The sequence below is a fragment of the Piliocolobus tephrosceles genome, chromosome 7 (genome assembly GCF_002776525.5).
Source record: "Piliocolobus tephrosceles isolate RC106 chromosome 7, ASM277652v3, whole genome shotgun sequence".
Taxonomy (NCBI): Eukaryota; Metazoa; Chordata; class Mammalia; order Primates; family Cercopithecidae; genus Piliocolobus; species Piliocolobus tephrosceles.
The window spans coordinates 120270571-120276570 of NC_045440.1; the positions used below are offsets into that span (position 1 = coordinate 120270571).

At 41.5% G+C, this 6000-nt stretch overlaps 1 protein-coding gene across 1 annotated transcript in view; it reads right to left on the bottom strand.

Moving 5' to 3' along the window:
* The window catches only part of RAD21 (RAD21 cohesin complex component), a 29319-nt gene extending 23977 nt beyond the window's left edge, over positions 1-5342 (bottom strand). Inside the window, exon 1 of the mRNA XM_023224836.1 lies at positions 5083-5342. The gene's annotated coding sequence lies outside the window, so the exon portion shown is untranslated. The remainder of the gene's footprint in view (positions 1-5082) is intronic.
* Between the last annotated feature and the right edge of the window lie 658 nt (positions 5343-6000).

A 6000-nucleotide genomic window follows, 5' to 3' on the forward strand; every position in this document is an offset into this window, starting at 1 on the left:
AGGCTGCTGAGGTTGCAGTGAGCTGAGAAAGCGACACTGCATTCCAGCCTGGGTGACACAGCAAGACTGTCTAAAAACAAAAAAAAAAGTGAGCCAAAGAAGAGAAATTTCACAGAAAAAGTTTACTGATGACAAATAAGAACATAAGACATTCACTTATCCTAGGCATTTGAGAAATACCAATTAAGGCCAAAAATGTTATCACCACACACTTAATATAAGAGCTAAATTAAAAAATAGCGGCAACATCAAATGCTGGCAAAGACAGAAGCTGGATCTCTTACACCGCAGGTGGGACTAAAATCTCTTTTGAATTAGCTTTTTTCTAAAAGACACAGAGTAACTGTTTTTCATGTTTTCAGAGTCTGTAAATCTTAAAACGAGAATTTTGCTTACTGTACTTCAATTAAAAATGTGGCAATTCTTTCCAATGATGTAGAGAAAATATATTTTAGTTAAGCATATCACAGGCAACAGATTTCTAATATGTCAAAAATATTTGGGAGGGTGGGGGGCTGTGGTGCAAGACTAATGCAGTCAGGTTTGCTTCATCTCCATTTCCATCACTTAACAGTAAAGAGCCTTGAAATTCTCATTCTCTCAATCTAATGTTCCCAAAGGATTATCAATTCATACCAAAAAAAATTTTCTCTCAAAAGAAAAACAAACAGGCTTTGTCAACTGTCTAATGTTGTAAACTCTTCCTCCTAAATTTGGAGTTAAGGAAGGAAGAAATTCGCTAGGCGTGGTGGCTCCCATCTGTCATCCTAGCACTTTGGGAGGCCAAGGTAAGAGGATTGCTTGTGGGCAGGAGTGCCAGAACACCCTGGTCAATATAGCAAGACTCTGTTTTTATTGAAAAAAAAAAAAGAAAAGAAAAGAAAGAAGAAATACTATGTTCTATACTAAGAACTCAGACAAAATATTCTTAATGTACGAGCATTAACTAATAACACCTAAAAGGTGCTTTATTTGTCATTTAGTATTTTACAGATTAAAACACGCTTCCCATACTGGAAGAGAGCCTCCTATGTTTCAAATCAGCGCCTACTTCAAGTCTTTAAATGTTCTAACAAAACTTAAGCTGCTCCTACTGTGTTATAAAATCTAGAGAACTTCATAGAAATCCAACATGGCAGCGTTTTTTGAGAAATATAATCGCTGTTGTACAGGACAAGCCCCAAGTTCCACTACAGAAGCAAGCAACTGTATCCTAAACAAAAAAACTCCCTAATACTAAGCTTCTAGAATACTGTTGCACGACAATTACTAAATATGTGCTTAATGAATAAGTAAATAAGATCCACCAAGTGATCTCATAATTGACATATGTAAAAAATTTTAGACGGTTTAAAAATTAAAACTACTGGCATTTTTCAACAGGTGTCAGTAGCTCATGGCCAACACTTCAGCTGCTGGTCAGAGCACCGTGCCTAAAATATCCCAGCTATGCAGAGGCAGAGATTCCTAAATAGATGTCTGTTTGGCATAGGATGGGGCTAAGGAAGGCAGAGCGATGCTAAAATTAATGTGGGAAACCATTAGCAAAGAGGAAATCACTCTAATAGCTAAAGGAAGCCAAAGGAGCAGTGGTGGATCGACTCCTGGTGTGAATCTGAATAAGGAGAAAGTGTAATTATAATTGCCTTTTAAGCCAATTTTTTTTCCTTGATAATACCAAACTTTATCCAATCTTTTAAAAAGTCGATTAATCTCTTCACGTTTTGAAGATTCATATTCTGCTAAATCCTTTATGAAAACCCTGTGCAGAAAATCTGCATTTGATACCAGAGCACAACTTAGCATTTCATGATTTGAGAATCATTTTTTTCTAAAGCGGCAAGCATTTTTTTTCAATTGATCCTAAAAAATTAAAGTCTGATGTGAAACAGCAGAAAGACTGCTATTTTAGAACATATTCAAGAATGCAAAAAATGGCAATTTAAGACTGTTTCAAAGAATCAGTCAAACTGAGGCTCATGCTTCTAGGATAGTATGTCATTACCAAAATTTCACTCATTAGAAAGCATGGCAGGACAGTGGTTGTGTAAATTGGTACTGTCCTCTCTGAAGGACAGTATGACAACATTTTATAAAAATTTCACTTACACTTTCTAGCCAAAAATTGCACTTTCAGTAACCAATACAAAAGATATACTTGGAGATGCATATTACTAAAGACCAAACCAAAAATTCAAACACCAAAAAACCCCAAAAAAACTTACTAAAGCACTACGTGTTTTATGTATCCAACCTCTTCATGACTGTCCTACAGAAGTAAATACTGGCCCATTTTACAAATGGAGAAAACAGATGAAGATAAGTAAATGTCACTAGTATTTAATGGAAGTGGAACTTGAACTTCCGAATCCACACTTCTAAGTACAACACTATGCTGCCTTGCCAGAGCAGAATAGAACATTCGAAATAACCTACTTGGCCATCAATAAATGACATGAAAAATTAATATACCCAAACAACGGAATACAGTCCGTCCTCCTTATCCATGGCTTCTGCATCCATGGACTAAACCAACCCAGGATCAAAAATTGTTGGCGGGGGGGAGGAGACAAAAAATAATGCAAATAAAAAACTATAACAACTATATTAACTATTAACATAGCATTTACACTGTAATATTATAAGTAGAGATGATTTGAAGTATATGGGATGTGAGTAGGTTATACGCAAATACTACACTATTTCATATAAGGGACTTGGGCATTTGTGGTTTTGGTCCTGGAACCAATTCCCCTTTAATATCCAGGGACGATTGTACAGTACAGCTTTAAACAAGAATACAACATTTGGGCTAACATGGAAAATCTCCAGGTTAAGTGCAGAAAAGTTGGAGTTTTAAAAAAGAATGCTCTTTCTCTATTTACGAGTTCTTGAATAAGCTTAAAATATCTGTGATGTACACATGAAACTGGTGATACTGGTTACCTCTGGAAAGTAGGTATGCTGGGCAAGCGAGGCCTACCTTTTTGTACTGTTTGATACATATATATATACACACACACACACACATATATATGTGCACACACACATATATTTTAATTTGGGACATACATGTACACCACCTATTCAAAGTAAAAACTATTTCAGAAGTAAAGACATAATCCTGCTATTGTCATTAACTAGCAGGTTAAGCTGCCTAACCTTTATGCAGTTCAGTTTCCCTACTATAAAAACCTGAAAGGATGAAATCTGGTGATTTACCTAATCTTTGAAAACATCAATACCTAACTCAGATCAGAATGGAGCTACCTCTGCAGGGGAGTGGTGGGAAGGATCTCAGAAGGCATTTCTAACCCTGCACACTAGAACTCCATTTTGGTTCTAACATCCTTTGACTAATGGTTTTACAATCAGACAGCCGTAGGTTCAAATTCAGCTCCCTCTTTGCTTACTTGTTCTGTAACGGTGAATAAGTTATTTCTCAACTATAAAGTGGGATAATACTCACCAAAAAAGATCATGAAAATTAAATACAAGGGCACACCTAACATAGTGCCACTGCTGATGCAAAGAGTAACTCTGAAGACAATCTTGCAGCAAAACATTAAGCAGCTAGTATAATCATGCCTAACAACTCTGGTATGACATTTAAACTAAAAGCACAACTTTTATTCCTCAAGAATTAGAAAATTTCCATTCTGTACCAAACGTAAAAGACAGAGTTTCTCAGAATTTGTATGTTTCACAAAATAATAATTCACCAGAAATTCTCTTTTGTAATCCCGACTTGTGTATAAAAAGCACTATATCTATTAGTTATGCACTGCTGTCACCTGAACTATACAAACTGTTAACTTATTTGAAGATTAGATATGGCGTGTGTCTTCATCAACGCCTTTCGAAAAATAATTGGTTGCCTCCGACATTAACAAAGGTATTTAATGACTTCAATTTCAGAAACCTTCTCCTGCCTGTCTCCAAAATCCTACAGACTCGCACAGCCCGCTGGCATTTACACCCCATTTAAGAAAATAGAAATTTTTGCCTGAAAACCAATTACTCTTCTAACCAGTATAATGACAGCAAAGATTAACTTTCCCTTGCAAAAAGAAGCCGATAAACACAAGCCTTTCCCAGAAACCCTTCACACAAACTTTTTTTTTCCCGCTGAAGACACTGACAAATCAGAGTGACCAAGTAAATCACCCAACGTTTGCCTCTTACAAATTTGAAGAAGGCCGCTAAGTCTGGCAGCACAATCCGACAGTGTCACCCCACACTATCAGAGCGGATCATTCGCAAAAAGCCTTTTTGAGCGACGAAAAGGGCATCAAGCATTTATCAGAAACACACACTTCCCCAGAGAGTCTCTACAACACCCGATATCCTTAATCACTTTAAAGAATGATTGGAAAAGTTGAAGGGAAAACCAATTATGCAAATATCCTTGGAATAAGAAGCAACTTCCCTCCGTCGCTTTTTCCACGGGTCGGGGCAATATTTAGCATTCCCAACGTAAAAATTATCTTTTTAAAAAAGGAGGGCAGCAGCAGTCACTGGCTGAGGGGCACCCACCGACCTCCCTCCCCCCGCCCGCCCCACCAGGTCCGCACGTTCTTGAGCCCCGCAACCGAGTTTGGCGGAAGGTTGCTGCTCCCGGGGCTGGCACGGCGGGCGCCGGCCCGCCACCGCCTCCTCCCAGACAGCCATTTTTACCCGCGGAGTAGGCGGCCCGGTCCCCAGAGCGGGCTCGTTCAAACCTCCTCCCCTCCCTCCGCAGCCCAGGGTTTCCCCGGGCTCCTGGGGGACGTGAGATGGACCCGCAGAGTAACAGCCTTTGTAGATCTCATAATGGATCAGAACCATTTGTTACCGAACAAGTGATGATGCGGGCCCAAGCTGCATGGGTCCGGGCCGAGGGCGGGCCCGGGGCGAAGGGGGCTGGGCGGGTGGCGCCGCCGCTTGGGCGCCGGGAGGGTGGCAGCTAGCGGGGGCGCGGCGAGGGCCGCCTTCTCCCTCGCCCTCCCGCCCCCAGGAGTCCGGCTCCCCGACGGCAGCGCGGCGGGGAAAGGGTGGGGGGAGGGAGCTGGAGGAAAAGAAGGGGTCGGCCGAGTCTCTTACCTTGCTCTCCGCTGGGAGTTGGGCGGGCTGGGTGGCCCGGGGAGGGGAAAAGGGTCGGGGGAGGGGGCGGGGAAAGGGGGAAGCCCTAGCGAGGTGTAGCTTCGGAGCAGCTCCCGCCGCCGCCACAGCCGGCGCCTCCTTTCCGATTCACTCAAACAAACAAGATGGCTGCCGTTACGCCGCGGCTCTTCCTGCCGCCCAAATCCTCGGTTCAAATCGGCAGGATGTTTACGGTCAAAATGGTACCTGTGCGCCTGCGCAGCCAGCCTAAGCCCCAGAAGGAGCGGCGCAGGCGCAATGACTATTTCCTTTTCTTTGGAACCCGCCCTGTTTGTGGAGTCCGCAACTGAGCAAGCGCAAAGGTGATTCTCTTGTGACAGCGTCTTTGAGAGCTGCAGTGTTAGCCAATAGCGCGGGATAGCGCACGGCGAGTGCTTTCCAGTGCGGCGAATATTTGCGTTTAGCTTTATTCTTGTGCTTGTTTTAAAGAAAAAAGCTGTCGTGGTGCAATTTTGTGTGCCCCCACCAAAAAATTCATTTTATGGCTCTGTAGGGATGAGGTAACATAAAAACCTCAAACTAACTCCGTAAAATATAGAGGTTCATTTATTCAGTCGACCTGTATTATAGAGGGTCTTCTGTTTGCTATGCTTTGGGCTCTGGATGTAGTGATTAATATAACAGAGATAATACCTGCTCTTTGGAAATTTTCAGTATAGCTTGGGAGGAATCTTAAAATTTCTTATCTTAAAAGACTTACTTGTAAGAAATTTACTTTTGTTTTTATTGTAGAGATCTTTCCAGTGATGAAAGAAATTGAAGAGGACACACAAAAAGTGGAAATATATTCCATGTTCATGGATTGGAAGAATCAATATTGTTACAATTTCCATACTACCCAGAGCAATCTACAGATTT